The sequence below is a fragment of the Aedes albopictus genome, chromosome 1, assembly GCF_035046485.1.
Source record: "Aedes albopictus strain Foshan chromosome 1, AalbF5, whole genome shotgun sequence".
Classification (NCBI taxonomy): domain Eukaryota; kingdom Metazoa; phylum Arthropoda; class Insecta; order Diptera; family Culicidae; genus Aedes; species Aedes albopictus.
This window is the reverse complement of record NC_085136.1, coordinates 87,029,816-87,057,704: the sequence shown is the minus strand read 5'-3', so window position 1 is coordinate 87,057,704 and position 27,889 is coordinate 87,029,816.

The window sequence follows — 27,889 nt, the reverse complement described above, 5'->3', positions numbered from 1 at the left end:
TATTGTTTCGATAACAACGAGTGACCAGCATTAAGTTGTATAGGAATAGTGGAAATGCTTCATTGAGGGACCAAAGATGGCGGTGAGGCATTTTATCCAAAATAAATCACACGTGATATGACGATAAACCATTCATTCTTCTACATATTTGTCCCTAATGGAAGCTGGAAAGCTTTTTTCTGGAAGCCTGGATAGCTTTCTTCTGGAAGCGGGAAAACTTCCTTGTGGAAGCGAGAAAGCTTCCTCCTGGAAACTGGAAAACTTTCTTCTGGAACCTGGAAAGCTTCCTCCTGGAAGCCTGGAAAGCTTCCTCCTGGAAGCCCGGAAAGCTTCCTCCTGGAAGCCTGAAAAGCTTCCTCCTGGAAGCCTGAAAAGCTTCCTCCTGGAAGCCTGGAAAGCTTCCTCCTGGAAGCCTGAAAAGCTTCCTCCTGGAAGCCTGGAAAGCTTCCTCCTGGAAGCCTATAAAGCTTCCTCCTGGACGCCTGGAAAGCTTCCTCCTGGAAGCCTGGAAAGCTTCCTCCTGGAAGCCTGGAAAGCTTCCTCCTGGAAGCCTGGAAAGCTTCCTCCTGGAAGCCTGGAAAGCTTCCTCCTGGAAGCCTGGAAAGCTTCCTCCTGGAAGCCTGGAAAGCTTCCTCCTGGAAGCCTGGAAAGCTTCCTCCTGGAAGCCTGGAAAGCTTCCTCCTGGAAGCCTGGAAAGCTTCCTCCTGGAAGCCTGGAAAGCTTCCTCCTGGAAGCCTGGAAAGCTTCCTCCTGGAAGCCTGGAAAGCTTCCTCCTGGAAGCCTGGAAAGCTTCCTCCTGGAAGCCTCCTGGAAGCCTGGAAAGCTTCCTCCTGGAAGCCTGGAAAGCTTCCACCTGGAAGCCTGGAAAGCTTCCTCCTGGAAGCCTGGAAAGCTTCCTCCTGGAAGCCTGGAAAGCTTCCTCCTGGAAGCCTGGAAAGCTTCCTCCTGGAAGCCTGGAAAGCTTCCTCCTGGAAGCCTGGAAAGCTTCCTCCTGGAAGCCTGGAAAGCTTCTTCCTGGAAGCCTGGAAAGCTTCTTCCTGGAAGCCTGGAAAGCTTCCTCCTGGAAGCATGGAAAGCTTCCTTCTGGAAGCTGGAAAGCTTCCTTCTGGAAGCTGGAAAGCTTCCTTCTGGAAGCTGGAAAGCTTCCTTCTGGAAGCTGGAAAGCTTCCTTCTGGAAGCTGGAAAGCTTCCTTCTGGAAGCTGGAAAGCTTCCTTCTGGAAGCTGGAAAGCTTCCTTCTGGAAGCTGGAAAGCTTCCTTCTGGAAGCTGGAAAGCTTCCTTCTGGAAGCTGGAAAGCTTCCTTCTGGAAGCTGGAAAGCTTCCTTCTGGAAGCTGGAAAGCTTCCTTCTGGAAGCTGGAAAGCTTCCTTCTGGAAGCTGGAAAGCTTCCTTCTGGAAGCTGGAAAGCTTCCTTCTGGAAGCTGGAAAGCTTCCTTCTGGAAGCTGGAAAGCTTCCTTCTGGAAGCTGGAAAGCTTCCTTCTGGAAGCTGGAAAGCTTCCTTCTGGAAGCTGGAAAGCTTCCTTCTGGAAGCTGGAAAGCTTCCTTCTGGAAGCTGGAAAGCTTCCTTCTGGAAGCTGGAAAGCTTCCTTCTGGAAGCTGGAAAGCTTCCTTCTGGAAGCTGGAAAGCTTCCTTCTGGAAGCTGGAAAGCTTCCTTCTGGAAGCTGGAAAGCTTCCTTCTGGAAGCTGGAAAGCTTCCTTCTGGAAGCTGGAAAGCTTCCTTCTGGAAGCTGGAAAGCTTCCTTCTGGAAGCTGGAAAGCTTCCTTCTGGAAGCTGGAAAGCTTCCTTCTGGAAGCTGGAAAGCTTCCTTCTGGAAGCTGGAAAGCTTCCTTCTGGAAGCTGGAAAGCTTCCTTCTGGAAGCTGGAAAGCTTCCTTCTGGAACAAAGATGGTTAGAAGGAAAAAGATGAACGACTCCCGCTCCTAACAGGCGACACGAATAGCGCCGCTCTGGTGAGCCAGCGTTCAACTAATACACTCTTAATGAACTTTCGGAAAAATCTCAAAACAAACGCAGAGGCAAATTCACGCTAAACTTTTTTCACACATTTCACACAGTCACGCGCAAGGTTATTATTGAAATCACTAATAGATTTTTAATTCAACCAATCGATTCAGTGATGGGTGAACCAATGTTTAGCTTGTGTTCGACAACACGAATATGTTTGCACAAATAATTTAATTACAATTCATAAGTAATGTGATCACTTTTTGTGTAGATCAAGATGCTACATTAAGAATTGCATACATACGCGCCAACTTGTGACGTAGTTGGAGGAGGTGGAAGGCCTCCCAAATGAAATGAAATTCGGAAATTATTCATGCAGTTCATTTAATTTAGGCATATTCACGTGAAAATTAGTGCATTTAGCTAGAAAAAAAAAATAATTTGATTCAATTTTGGAGAGCTTTCCCTCCCAACTACGTCTCAAGTTAGCGCTTATGATTGCAGATGTCGAAGCTTTCAGATGCCTGGCATTGTAGTTTATCTTCGTGACTGGATTCTCTTAAAAATATATTGGAATAAAAACAGATGCAACCATACATGTGATGATTCCAATGTAGATTCGAAAATCATGGGAAATTACATATTATTCAAATTACTGAATCGTGCCATATAATTTCGGTACATTTAAACAATATTTTATAAGCAAAATATTTACAAAAAAAAGTTGAATCAGATTTACTCGACGCAATTTTGTGCTACGCGGATTTAGCGTGTTTTAATTGCGTCAAAATGGTACACTCTAACTTGAAACTAGTCATAAAGGATGTTTTTTGCGCTTCTCACTCAACAGATGGCGGTAGTGTAGCATGCATAGTGTGTCTCCGGAGGAATGTATGGGAAAAATAAGAGTCGGTCATCTTTTTCCTTCTAACCATCTTTGTTCTGGAAGCTGGAAAGCTTCCTTCTGGAAGCTGGAAAGCTTCCTTCTGGAAGCTGGAAAGCTTCCTTCTGGAAGCTGGAAAGCTTCCTTCTGGAAGCTGGAAAGCTTCCTTCTGGAAGCTGGAAAGCTTCCTTCTGGAAGCTGGAAAGCTTCCTTCTGGAAGCTGGAAAGCTTCCTTCTGGAAGCTGGAAAGCTTCCTTCTGGAAGCTGGAAAGCTTCCTTCTGGAAGCTGGAAAGCTTCCTTCTGGAAGCTGGAAAGCTTCCTTCTGGAAGCTGGAAAGCTTCCTTCTGGAAGCTGGAAAGCTTCCTTCTGGAAGCTGGAAAGCTTCCTTCTGGAAGCTGGAAAGCTTCCTTCTGGAAGCTGGAAAGCTTCCTTCTGGAAGCTGGAAAGCTTCCTACTGGAAGCTGGAAAGCTTCCTTCTGGAAGCTGGAAAGCTTCCTTCTGGAAGCTGGAAAGCTTCCTTCTGGAAGCTGGAAAGCTTCCTTCTGGAAGCTGGAAAGCTTCCTTCTGGAAGCTGGAAAGCTTCCTTCTGGAAGCTGGAAAGCTTCCTTCTGGAAGCTGGAAAGCTTCCTTCTGGAAGCTGGAAAGCTTCCTTCTGGAAGCTGGAAAGCTTCCTTCTGGAAGCTGGAAAGCTTCCTTCTGGAAGCTGGAAAGCTTCCTTCTGGAAGCTGGAAAGCTTCCTTCTGGAAGCTGGAAAGCTTCCTTCTGGAAGCTGGAAAGCTTCCTTCTGGAAGCTGGAAAGCTTCCTTCTGGAAGCTGGAAAGCTTCCTTCTGGAAGCTGGAAAGCTTCCTTCTGGAAGCTGGAAAGCTTCCTTCTGGAAGCTGGAAAGCTTCCTTCTGGAAGCTGGAAAGCTTCCTTCTGGAAGCTGGAAAGCTTCCTTCTGGAAGCTGGAAAGCTTCCTTCTGGAAGCTGGAAAGCTTCCTTCTGGAAGCTGGAAAGCTTCCTTCTGGAAGCTGGAAAGCTTCCTTCTGGAAGCTGGAAAGCTTCCTTCTGGAAGCTGGAAAGCTTCCTTCTGGAAGCTGGAAAGCTTCCTTCTGGAAGCTGGAAAGCTTCCTTCTGGAAGCTGGAAAGCTTCCTTCTGGAAGCTGGAAAGCTTCCTTCTGGAAGCTGGAAAGCTTCCTTCTGGAAGCTGGAAAGCTTCCTTCTGGAAGCTGGAAAGCTTCCTTCTGGAAGCTGGAAAGCTTCCTTCTGGAAGCTGGAAAGCTTCCTTCTGGAAGCTGGAAAGCTTCCTTCTGGAAGCTGGAAAGCTTCCTTCTGGAAGCTGCAAAGCTTCCTTCTGGAAGCTGGAAAGCTTCCTTCTGGAAGCTGGAAAGCTTCCTTCTGGAAGCTGGAAAGCTTCCTTCTGGAAGCTGGAAAGCTTCCTTCTGGAAGCTGGAAAGCTTCCTTCTGGAAGCTGGAAAGCTTCCTTCTGGAAGCTGGAAAGCTTCCTTCTGGAAGCTGGAAAGCTTCCTTCTGGAAGCTGGAAAGCTTCCTTCTGGAAGCTGGAAAGCTTCCTTCTGGAAGCTGGAAAACTTCCTTCAGGAAGCTGGAAATCTTCCTTCTGGAAGCTGGAAAGCTTCCTTCTGGAAGCTGGAAAGCTTCCTTCTGGAAGCTGGAAAGCTTCCTTCTGGAAGCTGGAAAGCTTCCTTCTGGAAGCTGGAAAGCTTCCTTCTGGAAGCTGGAAAGCTTCCTTCTGAAGGCTGGAAAGCTTCCTTCTGGAAGCTGGAAAGCTTCCTTCTGGAAGCTGGAAAGCTTCCTTCTGGAAGCTGGAAAGCTTCCTTCTGGAAGCTGGAAAGCTTCCTTCTGGAAGCTGGAAAGCTTCCTTCTGGAAGCTGGAAAGCTTCCTTCTGGAAGCTGGAAAGCTTCCTTCTGGAAGCTGGAAAGCTTCCTTCTGGAAGCTGGAAAGCTTCCTTCTGGAAGCTCCAACTTTCACGAGGAAGTTTCCCAGCTTCCTCCTAAACAATTTTCGGAGAAATTTGTAGAAAAATTTTCCAAGGATTCGCCATAGCAATACTTATTTTTTTTTCATTGATTTCCTCTGATCATTTCTTGAGGAATATCTTCAAAAGCAGTTTCTACAGGAATTCTCCAACATGTTTTAATAATTTACCGATACTTTTTTCACGATAACACATTTAGAGGAAGGATTTTTTTCATTCCAATATGAGGAAACGTACGCAGCTCTGCCTTTATGGCCTCATCGAATTTTTTTTTCAGTAATATCTCTACAAGGATTCCTCCTAGAAATTCTTTAGGAATTCCTTTTGTTTCTTATTCCGGGTTTTTTTTTCGGAAGTTTCTTTTGAGGCTCCTGGCCATTTTTTGTTGTTTTCCCTGACAGCTCCTGAAGAAATTTAAAATTTCCAAAAAAAACCTTCATAAATTCGTCCGTTTTTTTAGGAATTTCTCTATAAATTGTAAAACAAATTGCTAATTTGCCAATCCTTTTTAAAGTTTTATAAATGGGATCTTTAGCTTTGTTTTTTTTTTTTTTATTATGTTTTAGTTATTTCATTGCAAATTCTGTGGCCATATTCTCAGGATTTCCTCCTACTGCTTCTACAAAGATTCCTCAAACAATTCCCCAAGGTTTGGAGCGGACCTAGTGTGATGGTTAGAACACTTAAATATCACGCCGAGGACCTGGGATCGAATCCCACTCCCGACAAACTCGCACAATGTGAGTTCTTCCTTCGGAAGGAAAGTAAAGTGTGGGTCCCGCGATGAACTAGCCTAGGGCTAAAAATCTCGTTAATACAGATAAAAAAAAATCCCCAAGGAGCTTCTCTGCAAGTTTCCTTAAGAGTTGCTTCAAAAGTTCTTCCAGAAATTCCAAGAAATTCCTCCGCTTTTTATTATTCGTATTTTTCTGCAAGAAAAAAGGATGATTATCTCCGGCTGAAAGAACCGCGAATCCATAGAGAAATCATTTAGAATTGTTTCAAGAGGTTCGCTTTGAAATACCTCTATAGTTTCTTCAAGAAATTCCTTATGCAGCTTCCTCTCCTTGTTAAGTAAGCAAATTTTTCGCATTTTCTTCAAATATTCGGAAATTACATCTTCGGCAGTTGTTTTGGGGAATTTTTTTCCAGAAATTTATTCCTTTATTCAGCTCCTAAATATATAATTTTGGTGATTTTATTCAACTTTTAGCTGATTTGAGGCTCATTGGAAGGCTGATTTAAGGCCTAATATGCGCTTAATCAGTAACACTAGTTTACAGCATTTTTGAACTCGGTAAGCTGATGATCGTTTTTGGTGTAGAATTATGCCCTGAGTTCGAAAACGCGAAGGAAAAAAAATACAGTAGAGCGGAAATTTTTTCGACTTTCCATACAATGTTGATGTTTTGATATCAATTTTTGTTCTATTTTTAAGCAAAGTCGCTAATTTCACACATCTTATTCTCCGTAATCAATGCTCCGATTGAGCTGATTTTTTACTGTAACTCGCCTATATATGATGTGTCAAATAAACGTTGAGAAAGAATTTTTAAATAGATTTTTTCTTATTGAAAAAACAACATTTCTTCATATATTTTTGAAAAATTTGCTAAAATTTAAGGAGATCATCCCCAAAACTAGCCAATATATTGCATTTCATCAGTCTGACGCAAAACCTGCATTCAGATGATCGAATGCTATTATATTCAGCTTTTAATTTATGGAAAAAGATTTAAAATTGGTTGAACAAAACGCAAGATATTTGAATTTTATTAAATTTCATATTTTAAAAAGTTGTAAAACTCGATATTGAGCTAAAACTCAAAAACTGTTCTACTTAATTTTTTTTGAAGCGCGGTTTTGAAATCAGCGCTAAATTATGCTTCAAAAATTTTGGTCGTTGACAGAAGTTCACGACTTTCGTTTTATTTTGTAAATTAGTGCAATCAATTGAATTTATTAATTGTGTAAAAATAAAATGAAAACACTTTCGTGAGCCTATTTTTTCCATTAGCTGCGTCCATTTCCAGAAGAGATGTTGAGGAATGTATAAATTGATCTGTGGGAAAACTGAGAATTGAACTCGGACCTCCAGATTTATAGTCATTCACCTTAGCACCTACACCACACACACAATTGTATACATATCTTCCAAACAAGAGCATTACTTGTTGTGTCTGAATAGTCAGGAACATAAGTTGAAATAAATCTTGTATTGAGGCTGTCAAAAATTATTTGATTAAAGTTTGAACAACAGCTATACCTCAATTTATAGGGCTAAATATACGATTTTAGGCTTTTTTGACTGCAAGCCATTAAGCGAGGAAATATTTTTTTTAAGCAATCAAAAGGATAATTGGTCAATTAACATCTATATTACCGACTCATGCAAATTATTTCGTTTTACCTAATCAAATTTGTAAGATTTAAGCATTTTATGTAAGTATGTAAACTTGCATGCAACTTTTGGAGGGTGACTTGTATGGGAAATATCGTACCTAACATAAATCGCTTAAAACTATCAAATTCGATTTGATAAAACGAAATATTTTGCATAAGTCGTTAATTTAGATGTTAATTGACCAATTAACCTTCTGGTTGCTTAAAAAAAAATATTTCCTTGCTTAATGGCTTGCAGTCAAAAAATACCAAAATTGCATATTTTGCCCTATAAATTGAGGTATAGCTCAAAATTGTGACGTGTTAGAGCAAATCTGAGCCCGGATTCGGATTCAGCGGCCCAAAATCCTTCGGAGACACATAAGTTTGCTCTTGAGACAGACAAAAAGTTAATTTTTGTTACGCTGTGTAATATTCTATTCAACTTGATACTCAGCCATATTGCTGATTGAACAAGCCAATACTTCAGACCAATATTCAGCTGTCGTCATTGTGTTCAGCCAATGACACCATTAACCAGCTATTGTGCAGCTAATACTCTTACTGTTCAGCATTCATTGTTACTTGGGAGGTCAAGGCGATTGCTGGCAATCGCCCAGGATGGAAATCTTTCCATTCGGCCCTCTACACCACCGTGGGTGCCCAGAATTGAAATGAGTGAATGATTATTACGCTTGCCTGTTGTCCAATAAAAATCGGAATAAATGAGATTCAAAGAAAATAATACACGGCTTAAGTCCTTTGTTATCGAAAAAAGATTAACATGAATGAATGGCGCATGCATGAATAAAATATAGAAGCTTCATCCCCGCGAAATGAGGATTTAACATCACCAGCAGTCACAAATCAATAAATAAAAAATACCATCAATAAACATGACCAATAAACGTTGAAGCTTAACGTTCTCCTTTGCGTCGCCGGTCGTCGTCTCAATCAAATTTAACGAGCTACCAGAACATAATCGTGTCACGTCTCTGGAACTGAATTCCAGCCCGGGCCCGGGATGACGAAATTCTCGGAAGTTGACAATACCGTCAATCAATTTTTCATGAACCCTGCAAATTGCAGCTCCCCTAAAGCTGAGCTGGGAACTTTAAAATGAAAATTTGTTAAAAAAAAATCGATGCCGATAAAGAATTTCGATTTTCACAATTCAACCCTATCCGTTTGTCCGTCCGTCGTCATGAGTTTTAATTGAAAAATCAAACCAGAGAAGTGGAACTCGAGTAACAAAGGAACTACAAAATCCCATTTTCCGTAAAAATAGCCGTATCGCCCACGATCCCATTCACAAGCAAGCGACAACAACCCTTTTATGAAGTAATTTTCGTAAGCCGGCTTTTGCTTCCAACTGGTCGCCGTCCGCCGCTACCACCAGATTGACAGACATATTGATTGGACCTTTTGTGTGTTCTCGGGCGAAAGTCGATCTGCACTTCGGACGTTTTATTGCTTTCCAATCGGGACCGGAACATGAACAGTTTTTTTTATAAAACGATTCTCATTTAACATTTTGGAACAGGACGCTTAATCCTTGTGTCGACGATCCGCATGGGAATTGCTGGAAAATTTTACGGTTTACCGAGCGGGTTCCGAGTGCGACAGTTGCCAGTGCCAGTCCGGTTGGAAAAATTGATAATTAATAACCGATTCCAGAGAAAACCGCGTGTCCCTGGGTACTGTAGGCCAGAGGAGAAAACTGCTAAACAATTTTTGAAATAACATAATAAAAAGAAAATTTGAGATTTTGTGGTTTTGAATTCAGTTCGTCTATCTATTTAGCTGAATCGAACTGGAATCGGTAGCCTTGATAGTAAAAGCGACAAACTAGCAATTCGGAGTCAAGAGTTCGAATCCCGCTAGCCATAATCGTTTTTTTTCGATTTTTTTTTGTAATATACAATGCACAAAGTTTTTACATCCTATCTAAGATATAAAAAAATTCTTATACATCGATCGAATATTTCGAACCTTATCATCCTAATTATAATGGTATACTGGTATACTGGTATACTGATTATACTGGTCGACAGTGGATCACGCACTTTGACCACTTGTTTCATTTCCGATGGATTTTGACCCGCTGATTCCGAATCTGACTTCGGAATTGCTGTAACACGTACAGTTTTTGAGAAAAATTGGATTTTTATTCACAAAATTTCATAATTTCATAAAAAATAAACTATTGTCTTTATATTATTATTTTTTATCTGCTCATCTCTACCAATGTTTATGTTCGATAGATTTTGATCCACTGATTTAGAATATGACCTTAGAATTTCAGTGACACGTACAGTTTTTGAGAAAAATTTGGTTTTAATCACAAAATTTCATATTTCCAAAGAAAATAAAATGATTGTCTTTTTAGATTTGAAGTTTTTATCTACTCATCTTAACCAATATTTTTTATTAAATAGATTTTGATCCACTAATTCGTAATCTGACATAAGAATTTGAGTAAAAGGTATTTTTTTTTTGAGAAAAATTGGGTATAATTCACAAATTTTCATATTTGAAATATTGTCTTTATAATTTTATTTTTTATTATTTGCTCATCATGAGCAATATTTATATTTAATGATTTTTGAGTCACTGATTTGTAATCTGACATAAGAATTTGTGTAACACGTGAACTTTCTAAGAAAAACAGGGTTTAATTCACAGTTAATTTTAAATAACTGACTCAGAATGTGACTTAAGAATTTATATAACATGTACAATTTTTGATAAAAATGGAATTTTATTTATAAAATTTCATAGAAAATAAACTATTGCCTTTACAATTTTTATCTACTAATCTTAAACAATATTTATATTCAATACGTTTTTATTTACTGATTCGGAAACTAACCTAAGAATTTTTGTAACAAGTTCAATTTTTGAGAAAACTGGTGTTTAATTCGCAAAATTTTATATTTTCATAAAAATAAAACACTGTGTTGTTGATATCATTTTTTTATCTACTAACCATAACCAATATTTATATACAAACGATTTTGATCCACTGATTCGGAATCTGACCTAAGATTTTGTGTAACACGTACAGTTTTTGGACTGAGTTCACGAATTAGCGCGGTACGTATCCCCGGCGTGCAAAAAAAACCTGACTGTGCAAATACATAAGGGAATTCGTTGAATTCTTATCATACCGTATACATACTGTAGCACGTACAGATTTTGAGAAAAATAGAATTATATTCACCACATCCCATATGGTCATTGAAAATAAAATATTGTCTTTATTTTTTTTTAAATCTACTGCTCATAGAAACAGAAATTCTAAGGTCAGTTTCCGAATCAGTGGACCAAAATCTATTAAGTATAAATATTGGTTAAGATGAGTAGATTAAAAAAAATTATAGAGACCAGATTTTATTTTCTTTAAAAATATGAAATTTTTTAAATAAAACCCCATTGTTCTCAAAACCTGTACGTGTTACTGAAATTCTTAGGTCAGATTTTGAATCAGTGCACTGCAGTGGATCAAAATCTTTTGAATATAGATATTAGTTATGATGAGCAGATAAAAAAATTAAAATTATAAAATCATTATTCTATTTCACAAAATTTCACGTGTTACTGAAGTTCTAAAGTTAGTTTCCGAATCGGTGGATGACAATCTATTAAATATAAAATTGATTAAGATGAGTAGATAAAAAAATTAAAATTATGATGACAAAAGTTTATTTCCTACGAAAATATGAAATTCATGAATAAAACTCCATTTTTTTTCCAAAATTTCACGCGTTAATGAAATTGTTTGTTCAGATTCTGAATCAGAGGAATAAAATATATTAAAAATAAATATTGGTTACGATCAGCAGATGAAATGAAATAAAATTAAAAAGACAATATTTTATTTTCCATGGAAAATATGAAATTTGATGAATAAAACCATATTTTCTCAAAACTTTTACGTGTTATTGAAATTCTTAGGTCAGATTCTATATCCGTGGATCAAAATCTTTTGAATATAACTATTGGTTATGAAGAGCAGATGCAAAATTCAAAATTATAAAGACAAGATTTTGTTTTGTATGAAAATATGAAATTTTGTGAATAAAACCCTATTTTTCTCAAAAAAAAAATCTAACACTGCTTATACCAACAGGGTTTTTGTAACGTAAAGTACCGACAGGTAAAAAAACGTGGAACTAATTTTTTTGCACATCCATATCTCAGCAGTTAGTGAACCAAATTTCAATCTTTTTGCGTTAACGGAATCCCACACTATCATAGAGAGGTGTAGTGAAAGCCGGTTGGAATTTCATGCAGCTTCCGGTGAGAACCAGGCGAAAACATTAGTTCCACATTTTTAACTTCTTCCGGTTCCGTTTTGTTCCCGGATAGGTTGTGAGTACCATGTCTTTGTAGCGAGTTCTTTCGGATCCTCGACAAGATAGCAACATTCTGTCTTCGGCAAAGTTGTTCAGAACAACAACCACTTCCTGGTGATGGATTTCATAGTTCCGAATTTCACCACCATGTGGCGCTAGTGCACATAGTGACTTCCAGTACCACTTTGGTTTGATATAGCACGAGATTGAAGCCAGATAGGAAGATGCGATCTTCGGCAAAGTTGTTCAGGACAACGAGTACTTCCAGGTCTTGAAGCGCACAATTCGGAATTTAACCACCACGTGGCGCTAGTGTACGTGGCTACTTCCGGTATGACTTTGGAGGGATATAGCACGAGTTTGAAGCCAGATAGGAAGATGCGATCTTCTGCAAAGTTGTTCAGGACAGCAAGTACTTCCAGGTCATGAAGAGCATAGTTCAAAATTTCACCACCACGTGGCGCTAGTGTACATAGTGACTTCCGGTACCACTTTGGTGGGATATAGCACGAGACTGAAGCCAGATAGGGGGGCATCCATAAAGTATGTCACGCTTAGAGGGGGGAGGGGGTTCTGAAAAGTGTGACAAGCAATGCATTAAGTATAGGAAAAACCCGTACGGAGGGGGGAAGGGGGGGGGGTTGAAAATTTCCATTTTTTGGCGTGACGTACTAAATGGATGCCCCCTAGGGAGGTGCGATCTTCGGCAAAGTTGTTCAGGACTACGAGTACTTCCAGGTTATCAAGAGCATATTTCGGAATTTCACCACCACGTGGCGCTAGTGTACATAGTGACTTCCGGTATGACTTTGGAGGGATATAGCACGAGGTTGAAGCCAGATAGGAAGATGCGATCTTCGGCAAAGTTGTTCAGGACTACGAGTATTATAAGGTGATGAAAAACATATTTCGGAATTTCACCCCCATGTTGCGCTAGTGTACATAGTGACTTCCGGTACGACTTTAGTAAGATAAATCACAAAATTGAAGCCAGATAGGAGAGTACGATGTTCGACAAAAATGTTCAGGATTACGATTATTTCCAGGTCATGAAGAGCATGGATCAAAATTTCACCACCACGTAGCGCTAGTGTACATAGCTACTTCCGGTACGACTTTGGTGGGATATAGCATGAGATTGCAGCCAGATAGGAAGATGTGATCTTCGTCAAAGTTTTTCAGGACTACGAGTATTTCCAGGTCATGAAGAGCATAGTTCAGAATTTTACCACCACGTGGCGCTAGTGTACATAGTGACTTCCGGTACGACTTTGGTGGGATATATCACGAGATTTAAGCCAGATGGGAAGGTACCATCTTCGACAAAGTTGTTCAGGACTACGAGTACTTCCAGGTCATGAAGAGTGCAGTTTTGAATTTCACCACCACGTGCCACTAGTGTACATAGTTACTTCCGGTACGACTTTGGTGGGATATAGCACGAAATTGAAGCCAGATAGGAAGGAACGATCTTCGACATAGTTGTTCAGGACTACGAGTACTTCCAGGTCATGAAGAGCATAGTTCAAAATTTCACTACCACGTGGCGCTAGTGCTAGTGCAATACATCACAAGATTGAAGCCAGATAGGAAGGTACGATCTTCGACAAAAATGCTCAGGATTACGATTACTTCCAGGTCATGAAGAGCGTAGTTCAATATTTCACCAGCACGTGGCGCTAGTGTACATAGCTACTTCCGGTACGACCTTGGTGGGATATAGCACGAGATTAAAGCCAGATAGGAAGATGCGATCTTCGGCAAAGTTGTTCAGGACTACGATTACTTCCAGGTCATGAAGCGCATAGTTCAGAATTTCACTACCACGCGGCGCTAGTGTACATAGTTACTTCCGGTACGACTTTGGTGAGATAAATCACGAGATTTAAGCCAGATAGCAAGGTACCATCTTCGACAAAGTTGTTCAGGACTACAGGTACTTCCAGGTCATGAAGAGCATAGTTCCGAATTTGACCACCACGTGTCACTTGTGTACATAGCTAGTTCCGGTATGAATTAGGTGGGATATACCACGAGATTGAAGCCAGATAGAAAGATGCGATCTTTGGTTAAGTTGTTCAGAACTACGAGTACTTCCAGGTCATGAAGAACATGGTTCAGAATTTCACAACAACGTGGCGCTAGTGTACATAGTTCAGGTCAGTAGGTCGGCTCAAGAGGCACGTTCTCCTCCATTTGGGAAATTTGTGCCAAAAATAGTACATAGTTACTTCCGGTACGTTTTTGGTGGGATATAGCACGAGATTTAAGCCAGACAGATAGGTGCGATGTTCGGCAAAGTTGTTCAGAACTGTGAGTACTTCCAGATAATGAAGTTCATAGTTCCGACTAACACCACCACGTAGCGCTATATTATTAGAATGAAGCCAGATAGGAAGGTGTGATCTACGGAAATGTTGTTCATGACTACGAGTACCAGTTCAAGAAGAACATAGTTTACATAGTGTACATAGTGACTTCCGATACGTTTTCAGTGAGATGTATCACAAGATTGAAGTCAGATAGAAAGGTACGAGTCTAGCTCCCACGTTCAAGGTATAAGGAGCAAGGATTATTTCAGGACCACTTGGAGAATATTCCCTTAGAATATCTACAGAAATACTTTCCGCGAATACCCAAGTCGTTTTTCTAAGAGATTCAGTTATAGTAGAATTAAGGCTTTAGTTTTTTTTTATTTTTATTTAGGTGTATTTTAACTTAAATGCTAATTCTACACTCCAAGGCTTTAGTATAATTATCGCAAAAGCTTTGATCTCATGGCAGACTTTTGTTCTCGTGAAAATTGTAAACTTCAGAAAGATATTCTCATAATGATGATTCACACAAGTTTTAGCAAAGATATTCAAATAAATTTCTGGCTCCAACTTCATATTTATTATCCAGAATAATATATCAAACCCATGACCATCCGCAAATGAAGAAGGACATGCGGTAAACAGCGCCAAGGACTCGGGCACTCTGGAGAGGAATTTCCGAATAAATCAGTGCATAAATTTCTGAAGGAATCTTTCGAGGACTTCGCGAACGAATTATAGGAAAAAAATACGTAGTAATCCCTGCAAAACATATTCCAAAAGCATCACTAAAAAACTTTCCTAAATTCGGGAGAATCATAATGAATCTCTGAAAGAAGCTCCGGAGTGATTTGAAATGAAATCGCTGAAGATTTCAAGCTCCGGATGAATTTCTGAAGAAATCCTTGGGGAAAGAAAGCGTTAGGAGATGGGTTCATGAAGGAAAATACAAACGGGCATCCAGAATCCCTGTTAAAAATTCCCTGTAGAAAAGATAAAAGTATGCTTGTGTGAATCTTTGAAGATATTTTTGGAAAATCTCCTGAATCCTGGAAAGATTTGCAAAACAATACCCAAGGATCCCAAATGGAATCACCCAGATGATTTCCCAAAAGAAACCTTGGAAATAGCCCAGAAAGGACCGCTAAAGAAATTTCCAAAAAAAAAACACTAGAGGAATCTCGATAGAATTCCTGGAAGAATTTGGCAAAGAAATCGCAGGAGAATGGATATTCGAAGGAATCTTGGGAGGCATTTCCGAAGCAATCTCTAAAAAATCCCAAAGAATTCTTGGTGAAATTTCGAAGAATTTTTCGAATAGCTGGAAAAATCTTTGTATGAATTATTTAACTATTTCTTGAAGAATTCCTGGAAAAATATTTCAAAAAATTCCAGAATTGTATACTATCAAAACGTGGTGGTGAAATTCCAAACCCGGTAGTGCTCGTAGTCCTGAACAATTTTGCCTTCCCATCAGACTTGAAGATCGTGCAATACCTCATCAAATTCGTACCGGAGATTGGTATGTACACTAGCGCCACGTGGTGGTGACGTTCGGAACTGGAAGTACTTGAAGTCCTGAACAACTTTGCCGAACATCGCATCTTCCTATCTGGCTTCAATCTCGTGCTATATCCCACCAAAGTCGTACCGGAAGTGACTATGTACACTAGCACCACGTGGTGGTGAAATTTTAAACTATGCTCTTCATGACCTGCAAGTACTCGTAGTACTGAACAACTTTGCCGAAGATTGCTTCTTTCTATCTGGCTCCAATATCGTGCTATATCCCTCCAAAGTCATACCGGAAGTAGCCACGTACACTAGTGCCACGTAGTGGTGAAATTCCGAACTATGCGCTTCATGAGCTGGAAGTACTCGTAGCCCTGAACAACTTTGCCGAAGATCGCATCTTCCTATCTGGCTCCAATCTCGTGCTATATCCCACCAAAGTCGTACCGGAAGTCACTATGTACACTAGCGCCACGTACTGGTGAAATTTTAAACTATGCTCTTGATGACCTGGAAGTACTCGCAGTACTGAACAACTTTGCCGAAGATCGCATCTTCCTATCTGGCTTCAATCTCGTGCTATATCCCTCCAAAGTCATACCGGAAGTAGCTATGTACACTAGCGCCACGTGGTGGTCAAATTCCGAACTATGCGCTTCATGAGCTGGAAGTACTCGTAGCCCTGAACAATTATGCCGAAGATCGCATCTTCCTATCTGGTTTCAATCTCGTGCTATATCAAACCAAAGTCGTACCGGAAGTCACTATGTACACTAGCGCCACATGGTGGTGACGTTCGGAACTGGAAGTACTTGAAGTCCTGAACAACTTTGCCGAAGATCGCTTCTTCCTATCTGGCTCCAATCTCGTGCTATATCCCACCAAAGTCGTACCGGAAGTCACTATGTACACTAGCGCCACGTACTGGTGAAATTTTAAACTATGCTTTTGATGACCTGGAAGTACTCGCAGTACTGAACAACTTTGCCGAAGATCGCATCTTCCTATCTGGCACCAATCTCGTGCTATATCAAACCAAAGTCGTACCGGAAGTCACTATGTACACTAGCGCCACATGGTGGTGAAATTCGGAACTATGAAATCCATCACCAGGAAGTGGTTGTTGAACAACTTTGCCAAAGACAGAATGTTGCTATCTTGTCGAGGTTCCGAAAGAACTCGCTACAAAGACATGGTACTCACAACCAATCCGGGAACAAAACGGAACCGGAAGAAGTTAAAAATGTGGAACTAATGTTTTCGCCTGGTTCTCACCGGAAGCTGCATGAAATTCCAATCGGCGTTCATTACACTTCTCTAGGATAGTATAGGATTCCGTTAACGCAAAAAGATTGAAATTTGGTTCACTAACTGCTGAGATATGGATGTGCAAAAAAACAGTTCCACGTTTTTTTGCCTGTCGGTACTTAGCGTGTTAAGAAGAGCAGATTAAAAAATTAAACTATAATGACAATAGTTAATATTTTTTTTTAAAAATGAAATTTTGTGAAAAAACTACCTTTTTCTCAAAAATTTCACGAGTTACTGAAATTCTTAGGTTAGATTTTGAATCAGTGTATCAAAATTAACCGAAAAAAAATATTGGTTATGATTGGCAGATACAATAAATAATATTGATTGAACTATCCGACACGAATGCACTTTTAAGGCGAAACTGGAAGCATTTTCTCATTTTTTTGGTTTTTGATTTTTCATTAAATAACGAAGCAATATTTTCAAAATCGGTTTTCGTGCACATGTAGAGTATGGATCAAGGTATCTTCTGATTTTTTTTTGAGATGGAAAAAGTTTTCCATTTTTGCAGAAACCATTTTTTTGTGAAATTTTATTAAAAAATGGTTTCTGCAAAAACGAAAAACATTTTCCACCACGAAAACAAATCAGGAGATACCTTGATCCATACTCTACATGTACACGAAAACCGATTTTGAAAATATTGCTTCGTTATTTTATAAAAATCAAAAACCAAAAAGTGAGGAAATGGATCCAGTTTCGCCTTAAGTGTAAAGTGTCGTTAACAAAAAAAAAAAATAAATAAATAAAATTATGATGACAATAGTTTTTAAAATATGGTGAATAAAACCCTAACTTCTCAACAAATCACGTGTTACTAAAATTCTTTGTTCAGATTCTGAATCAGTGGAACAAAATCTATTAAAAAAAATTGGTTATGATCAGCAGATAAAATAAAATAAAATTATAAAGACAATATTTTATTTTTCATGAAAATATGATGCATAAAACCCTATTTTCTCAAAAAAATTACGTGTTACTTCTCAGGTCAGATTCTGAATCAGTAGATTAAAATCTATTGAATGTAACTATTGGTTATGATGAGCAGATAAAAAATTCAAAAATATGAAATTATTCGAATAAAACCCTATTTTTCTCAAAATCTTTACGTGTTACAGAAATTCTTAGGTCGAATTCCGAGTCAGTATATAAAAATCTAATAAATGTAAATATTGGTTTAGAAGAGCAGATGAAAAAATTGAAATAATAAAGACAATAGCTTATTTTCTATTAAAATATGAAATTCTGTAAAAAAAAACATTTTTCTCAAAAAAGTTACGTGTTACTGAAATTCTCCGGTTAGATTTTAAAACAGTGGACCAAAATCAATTGAATATAAATATTGGTTATGATTGGCAGATAAAAAAATGTAATGACAATTGTTTATTTTCTATGAAAATATGAACTTTTGTGAATAAAACCCTAATTTTTCAACAATTTTTCGAGTTACAGAAAGTCTTAGGTAAGATTCTAAGTCAGTATACAGGTATGTTCCGTTTTTATCAACACGGTCCGCGTTTTTCAGTTGGCAAAAACGGAATAATTTTCTTTTACAAAATATTTTGCAACATTTTAATATGAATTAGAAGTTTTACTGTAGAACACATTCCAAAAGTAAAAATGTGCTGTTTACTATTTAATTTAATTGTTAAAGATATTAATTTTAGCACATCTGCAACCAGCTCAAATTACAGTTTTCTGACTGTGACGCCGACAAGAGGTTTTCACCACACTTGTGACCACATTTTTGGAAGTTTATTTTCGTTGAACACAAGAATGACACATATTATAGTTCCAGTACCCGGATCGATGTTTTAAAATATGACATACTTCCAGGAATTATTAATCTTCAGGAACATAATTTCAATATCCTAACAAAAAAGGATATGTTTAGATTCCTATTAAAGTTTCTTCTATGAAACTTTTAGGAAATCTCCAGGAATTTTACTAAGCAAGCACTTGTAACTTCTCCAGAATATTGGATTCCCCAAGAAGTTCCTCAGAATTCTTCTAGGTTACTTTGTACCATGCCGCTTGTTTATCTTTTGGAAATCGATAAGAAATTTTAGAGAAAAGAAGTTTTGCCCCTTATGATTTCTTCAGAAATTCCTTCTTTTTTTAAATTTCTTCTGGAGTTTCTTCGAATATCCCACCAGGAAATGGAATTATTAACTTTCTTTATGCATTATGATGGGGACAGCTCGCTGACGTAGTGTACAGTTTGGGTCTATAATGGCCCTAATGCACAAGGTGGGCTAAGAAAATCATTTTGGGATTTAATCTAGACATCCTGTTGAAATTAATCCAACTCGAGTTGCTTTGGAGATTGACCAAGATTTTACTATTTTTATTATTATCTTTATTAACGAGATTTTCAGCCCAGGGCTGGTTCATCTCGGAGATTTTACTATTGAAATATAGGAGTATCTCCGTTTCTTCAGAATTTCCTGCAAGAATTCTTCCAAGATCACTTTTTGAAATCCCTCCTCCAGAACATTTTTCTGATATTTCTCCAGGGATTCATTCTGGGGTTCCTCCAAAATTTATTTCTGGGATTCCTTTAACATTTTTTCTAGAATTTCATCAGAAGTTCTTTCTTGGATTCTTTAAAGAGTTTTTATGAAATTTTTCCCTGGAATGTCCTCCACAAAAAAAAAGCTATTATAAGGATTCCTACAGGACTTTGTTATGGTATTTATGCGCAGTAGAAACACCTACACCTACTGGAACTTTTATTATGAATACTTGCAAGAGGATTCTATCTCTCATCTTTGTTATTTCCCCATGATTAGTAGATAAACCAGCCTTGGGCTGACAATCTCGTTAAAAAAAATAATATAATAATAATTCTCCCGACGTCTTACTGCGTTTCCTGAGAATATCCCAGTAGTTTAGTCTAGTAATTTTCCAGGAATTCTTTCCTCAAACCCTCCATAAATTTCTTCAGGGAGTCCTCCTGATGTTCTGTGTAGAAATCTCCGGGGAGTTATTCCTGAGAAAAAAGATTGTACTGTAAAAATTCAGGCAATGAAGAGGCTGGTCAAGTTTCAGTTGGTACGTAGAGCTAGAGTAATTTTCTATCGGACTATTGGTTTAATTTTTTTCATGTTCAAATAAGAAGTAAAATTATGCGCGAGAGAAAGCATGAATTAACATTATCTACAACTGAATTTGAAATGTGTTCAAAGCTATCGTAGCGTATACGTCTTCTATGTCATCATTTGTGGTTGCTTCAAATTCACTCATGGATGAATTGCCTCAAGATTAATGTTAAACTATAAAAAACTCGTGTTCGAGGGAACAAATTTGACAAAAACTTTAGTGTTGACAAAAATGGAATGAAATGTTGACGAAATCGGATAGTGACAAAAACGGATAGTGATAATAACGAATAGTGACAAAAACGGAACATACCTGTATAAAAATCTAATAAATATTAATATTGCTTAAGATAAGCAGATAAAAAAATGAAAATAATAAAGACAATAGTTTATTTTCTATGAAAATATGAAATTTTGTGAATAAAACCCAATTTTCTCAAAAATTTCACGAGTTACTGAAATTCTTTGTTCAGATTCTGAATCAGTGGATCAAAATCTATTGAAAATAAAAATTGATTATGACCAGCAGATGAAATAAAATATAATTATAAAGACAATATTTTATTTTCCATGAAAATATGAAATATGGTGAAATTCTTTTTGAAATTCTTCGGTTAGATTCTGAATCAGTGGATCAAAATTTATTGAGTATAACTATTGGTTATGATGAGCAGATTAAAAATTGAAAAAGAAATGAAAAAGACAAGATTTTGTTTTGTATGACAATATGAAACTTTGTGAATAAAACCCTATTTTTCTCAAAAAAAATTACGTGTTACTGAAATTCTTAGGTCAGATTCCGAGTCAGTATATGAAAATCTAATAAATAATTATATTGCTTAAGATCAGCACATAAAAAAAAATAAAATTATAAAGACAATAGTTCATTGAAGAGATAAAATATAAAATTTTGTGAATAGAAACGTATTTTCTAAAAAAATATACAAGTTACTGAAATTCTTAGGTCAGATTAAGAATCAGTGGATCAAAATCTTTTGAATATAAATATTAGTTATGATGAGCAGATGAAAAATTTAAAATTAAAATACCAATATTTTATTTTCTATAACATATTCAATTTTGTGAATAAAATCCTATTTTTCTCAAAAACTGTACGTGTTACAGGAATTCTGGAGTCAGATTCGAAATCAGCGGGCCAAATTCCATTAGAAATGGAACAAATGGTCAAAGCGCGTGAAAAAAGTTTAAATTTTGTCGACTAGTAATATTACCGACCCACAGTACAATGCGTGAAAAATGTCCTGCTCAATTGCACCACATCAATCGGCGTGGAGGGGACGACGGTGGTGGCCCATATGGATCTGGCATCGGGGTAAACCCCGAAACAATCGCTTCCTCGAAACAAAGAGGACAATATTGCCGTAACGACCTACCGGGAACTGAGCAATGTGTTGTGGAGACCTCACCGCTGTCCACTAGCTACACCTCTTCTAAGTGATTGATGGCCATCTGCGGTTTGCACGCGGTGTGGAAGGTAGCTACCGAGCTGTCGATAAGCGCCACCCATTGACGTTGATTTTCGCGACCCCTGCTGCTTGGGTGTGTAGTTCGATTGCGGATAAGTTCGAACGGTGCCATGCCAGTCATTTGTCAGTTGCAGCATCGCTGTTGGCGTTGGCTTGAGTGGAGGAGCATTTAGGTGCGCCTGGGTGGGTTTCAACTTTTCGAAGAGAAAGGTGGTCGATGCTGGAGCGATGGTGGTGTTTTGTGAATCGGTTTTCAATATGTAGTTTGGGGTCAATCAGCGACAGTTTATAGGAGCTGCTTTTATGTTTAGAGCAGTATTATAAATTTTAGTCTGATTGTGAGATCAAAAACAGTCCTAGGAAATTTCCTATATGTTTTTCATCTGTTTTGACACTCACGAATTTAAGAAAAATAGCTTTTCTGAATATTCCATGCTCAAGCGCCTCCATACGTGTAAAAATCTATATTATGGAATGAGGAAATCGGATTTTGTTTTTCCACTTTCCAAGGTATTAGAAAAGAATATCACCTCTTTGATTTTTTCGATATTGTCGCTTTAGTGAGGCATTTGAGGTGGGGCTAAGGGGGTTTCCATAAAGTTCCCAGAGAGCCCAAAAAAAAGGGAATTCCAAGGGGCATCAGGGGCGTTTTAGGGGTTGTTTGGGGGATTTTTTGAAAGCTGAAATTGGCCTCAAATCTTTCCCAATTAAGCTGAATTACATGACCAAGTTTCAGAAAATTTGGCCGGCAAAAACACCTTATGACGAAGAGAACAAACCTACCGATAATACCCATCGTCACTCTATTATGATTACGGATGTTTTCATTCCAATTAAGGAAAAAAAAACGTGTGACACAATATCAAAGCATAAAAAAAACATGTCGGTAATGCCAAACTGAAATACAACATGTTTATTACAACTACAGAAATCAAAACAAACATCATCGTTAGTCGTAACTTGCGAAACCAATTTACAATCGTTGAATGATCTGATTGTTTCAACGAATCGTTTAAAACCCTAGTTAACCAAATCATTGAAACTGATTATTATAAACATGTTTCACTTTAAACTAGTTTAGAACAAAACGAAAAATTTTAACACATGGGGTGAAAATATGACAAACAGTTTTTGAGCCCACAAAAATGTTAAATCATCATAAAAACGGAAATATTCCAAAAATAATGAAGTCATGTACAAATAAAATGTACAGTTTTCTTCATAAATAGGGTAAATGACGTATTTTGGCTGGGCAGGTATTTTGGCCCACTTTGGGAATTCTATTACTATTATCATATAATATCTACTAAATCTTGGCATATTTTTAATTGAATGTTCTACGGGGTATGACTGGGTTTGCGTAAAACATGGTATTTTTCAGCTTTCAGTCACGAAAAAGCGTTGATTATTTTAGATCATTGCTAACGTTTCGATCCTGTGGTTGGGATCTTCATTAGAGCCTATTTATTTCAATAAAAAGGGGGGCGGTTGTACACGAATTTAAAACAAGTTGATTCACATTGAGTGAGTAGTTATATCGATCATAAAAACAACATAATCGTATAACCGCCAACCTTTTTATTGAAATAAATAGGCTCTGATAAAGATCCCAACCACAGGATCAAAACGTTGGCGATGATCTAAAATAATCAACGCTTTTCTGTGACTGAAAGCCGGAAAATACCAAATTTTTATTTAACCCTCTAATACCCAAATTTTTGATTTTGATCTAAACATCATTTTTCGTCATCTAAAATCGATTTAAACATGTTTTGGAAGATGATTCTTTTTAATTCTCGATTTCGTGTTTTTGATTTTTCTAATTTTTATTTTTGAACATCCCCACACTTTTATATTTTTCCTGGAAGCCAATTTGGGGAACGGATTTTTTGAGATGAAAACATTTTGAGATTTTATGATTATTGTTGAAATATTGTTAATTCAAATTTTTTTCCCAGCAAATTTTATTTTCCGTGTAATTTTAAGGAAAATAATTTTAGAGTGTATTCGATTCCCTTAAACTATTAAACAAGGGCAGAATGATTTGGGAAAAATTTAAAATGTGTTATTTGTAGCGATTCAATACAAAATAAACAATGACTTCTAAAAGGTGACTAAAACATCAATTTTTCAATGATTTTTAAAAAATGTAAATGTGCTTTAAAATACACCAAAAAAAAATTTTGAGATGTACAGAACAGTCATAAATATCAGCCAAAAATATAAAATATTTGATTTTCCACGAAACAAAAATTACAAAAATGCTCAAACTATACCCCGTCTAAAGGCGGGATTGGGTATTAGAGGGTTAAAGTTCCAATAATAATTTGCCAAAATATATAATATAATAAAATTCCCAAGGTGGGCCAAAATACGTGTATATTCTTTAATCATATAAAATCAAAGCAAACATCTACGTCTGATCGTTATTTTTTTGTGATTGTGTCAGGCTGAAACCACAGGTTGGTCCATATCGCCATCGTTAAGATTATACAGGAAATTATCGAGAACATCCACAGTTGATAGCAAAATACTAAGATTAATCGGACATCTTTGGATTAACATAGGAAAACTTATTGTCCACGAAAATGGGAAGTGGACGTCCAAGTCTCTACTATTTTTAGTTATTTGTGTCCTACAGCATAGTTTTTACATAGACACGATTTAGTTAGCAAATATGATCTCTCATCATATATATATATAAATGAATTTCTGTCTGCCTGTCTGTCTGTCTGACCGTTATGGATTCGAAAACTACTGGACTGATCGGAGTGAAATTTTGTATGTGGATATTTTTGGGGCCGGGGTAGGTTCTTATAGCTTGATGCGGGACCTCTCCGGTCTCTGGAACGGGGGGCTCCCATACAGATGACTTTGCGGGGGACGTCCCTATGGAACAGTACGTAAAAAAAAACAGAGTAGGCAGGCAGAATGACGTTTGCCGGGACAGCTAGCTATAAGGAAATTTTCAGCAATTTTGGTGTGAAATAGGCTACTGAAATGTATTCAGTCAAAGGAATATGGCGCGTACTTATTTATCACAAATGTCTATGTTTCAACTCGCAATATGGTATGTTGACTAAGGTGCGTTGGAACTACTAAGCCAGAATGTATATTTTCACAATAAAACAGGATCGGTACACAAATTTACAATCTTATTTTAGCCTTATTTGCGGTGTATTTGCGCACATAATCATTGATAACATAAACAAAACTGTTGATAGTCACTGGCAGTGACGAATGTGGTGACTAGCTGACTAGTTGTCAAACCGGTCACAATTTGTGAGTCGACTATTAGTTATATCTTGGTTATTGATCAATTGAACATTAAAACCGTTTATAAGACGACTTTATGTTTTATATTGATTGCGCCTCTTGTGCTTTTTCCATATAGTTGTATAAAAATTAAAGGAACTTACTAATGTCCAAGTGTGTTGCTTGGGGTGGAAAATGCTCAAAGAACACTAAGTTGAAGAGAGGCAGGCCAAGTTCCATTGAGAACGTAGAGCCATAAAGAAGGAGAAAAATCCTCCCCACGTAACGCACCTAATACGGTCCGAAACCCCAAAAAATCCTCCGTAACGCTTCCATAACGCCTCTGAATCCCGCCAAAAATGCTCTGGAACTTCCTGAAATGCCTCTAAAATCCCCTTAAACCCACTCGGACTTTATGTAACCTGACATTCTCTGAAACCCCAAAAACGGCTCTGAAACTAGCCTAAAATGCTCTGAGAATTCTTGAAATGTCTCTGAAACCCCCTTAAGGCCCACTCGTATGCCATGTAACGCACGTGAAACCTTCGAAAACCCCCCAGAAACGTACCTGTAACACCTACAGAACCCGTCGAAAGTCCTCTGTAACTCTCTGCAATACTTTCGACAGGCAAAAGGTTATTGCAACCATAACAAATTGTGAATGCTCCATAAATAATCAAAAAGCGCTCCATAAAGAATGAACATATGTTCCATGAAAATGTGCGTTGTTACCCATAACTAATTGAAAACGTTCCATACTTTATTAAAAATGTACCGGTTAAACATAAAATTTTCTCATTAAAACTGAAATTTTCACCAGTAATTAATACTGAAATGCTCCATAATAAAATACAAATGCTCCATAAAAAATGCAAATGTTCCATAAAAATTTAAAATTGTACCCATAGAAAATTGAATATTGCTCCATAGAAAAATTGAATTGCACCATGAAAAATTGAAATTGCACCATAGAAATTAGATATATGCTCCACAAGTATTACCAAATTGCACCACATAAAATATAATTTAATAAATAAAAAAATGAAAATTCTCCATAACTGTAAAGATCTTCACCACTAAAGTAGTGCAATGAAAAGCAAGTCATCCTTGTCGAATTAAATTATGATAATATGCTCTCTATGGAGAATTTTAAATTTTTCATGGAGCAACTCATATTTTATATGGTGCAGTTTGATAATACTTATGGAGCATTTAGCTATTTTCTATGGTACAATTTCAATTTTTTTATGGCGCATTTTTATTTTTCTATGGAGCAATATTCAATTTTATATGGATACAATTTTATTTGTTTATGGAACATTTGCATTTTTCTATGGAGCATTTGTATTTTATTATGGAGCATATTAGTATTATTTATTGGTGCAACATTTCATTTTTAATGAGAAAATTTTATGTTTTACCTGTACATTTTTAATAAAGTATGGAACGTTTTCAATTATTTATGGGTAACATTGCACATTTTCATGGAACATATGTTCTTTCTTTATGGAGCGCTTTTTGATTTTCTATGGAGCGTTTCTATTTGTTTATGGGTGCAATAAATAGGCTGCCCTTTCGAAAGCCCCCTTCGATCTCCTGGTACTCCGCTTAAATCCCTTGGGATCCCCAGAAACGCCTCTGTAACCTTCCTTTGCTCTCCCCTATGAACACTCCCTTGGCCATCGTTGCAATAGCTTCCGTTATTAATAAATATTCTCATGTACAATATTGGTTTTGAGTGACTTTTCTTTTTTTATACAGGGCATTTTTTTTTTCCTTGTTGGGTACATTTCCACTGCGACCAATTGTTGATCTATTGTGGCGGGCCCCTATTTAATATATATGCCATATGCCAGTTTGTAATATCACTATGAGTTAAGTGATTCCACTTGCTGACTGTAGGCATTATCCCAGTAAGGTATTACAGATCGAATAAAATGTATAACCTTGCTAGGAGAAGTCATCCATACGTCTGATGGTTGTATTACGCTCTTATCAAAATATATGCACCTCTTATGGAAAAGTGCATCACAGTTACACAATAAATGCTCCGAATCTTCCTTGCAACTTCTACAGAATCGACAAGTGTCATCTTCCAATATTCCTAGTAGTTTTAAAAAGTATTTGCTTGAGCAGTGACCTGTTACTAAACCACAAAAAGTATTCAGATCTTTTTTAGACAAACTCAGAAGGGCATAAGAAGGTGCGTAAATTAAAAGTGCATAAAAATAACAAAAAGCTTTTCGATCTTGGAAGGATGTAAGAGCCACAAAGAGCCTCTTATAATACACTAGTTTACAGCATTTTCAAACTTGGTAAGCTGATGATCTTTTTTAGTTTAAAAACGTAAAAAACACTGTACACGTAGTTTATGGTAGATGATTATTATTAGAAAAAATCAGTTTCGCTTAGTCACCTAGTAGATGAAAGCTAAGAGACTATTCTATCATTTGGTGCTAAGCGCAAAATGTTCTATCGGGGGCCATTTACTCATACAAATTTTGAGTAAAAAGTACCCAAAAAAACTGGGTATTTTTGAGAAAAAAAAAATAAAAATTGTTCTAGACCCCCCGAGAGAACATTTCCTTCTTAGCACCAAATCAAAGGGGAGACCCTTAGTTTTCATTTGGTGGGAAATTCAGCGATACTGATTTTTTTTTTTCGATAATGTTTTTTGTCACAGACACCGTGAGAGTGGACATTTTTTTAACTTTTCATGCAAGGCTAATGTTTTGAAATCGATTTTTAAGCAAAGTTGCTCTCTTCAAACACCTCATTTTCCATAACCAGTGCACCGTGCTGAATTATTTTATTGTAACTCGTTTACATCTTATATGTTAATAGTATGTTAGAAACAAATTTTGAGTTTTTTTGTAATTGGAAAAAAAATTCAAAATGTATTTTATTATTATTTTGCTTTAATATAAGGAAATTGTCCCATATACTCACCATCTCGACGCCCATCAATCTGACGCATAAACTGTGTTCAGACGATCGAAACATATCATAAATAAATTTTTATTTATAAAAAAATTGAAAAATGATTGACTGCAATGCAAATATTTGAATTTTAGTAAAAACAGTAAAATTCGATTTTATGTAAAACTCAAAAACTGTTCTACAAAAATGTTTTTAGAAACACGGTCTTAAAATCAGCACTTACTTATGCATCAAAAATGTTGGTCGATAATAGAAGTTCATGACTTTTGTTTAACTAATGGCGGTTGCCATAGCTACCGTTGGCTGAGGAGAGGGTCACAGAAGGTGACCCTTCCCAGCGGCGAACGAGACTCTGTATTAGGACCTCACATCTCAAGGGTCGGCACCAAGGTCGGCACGCTTATCCTTGCTATTTCGC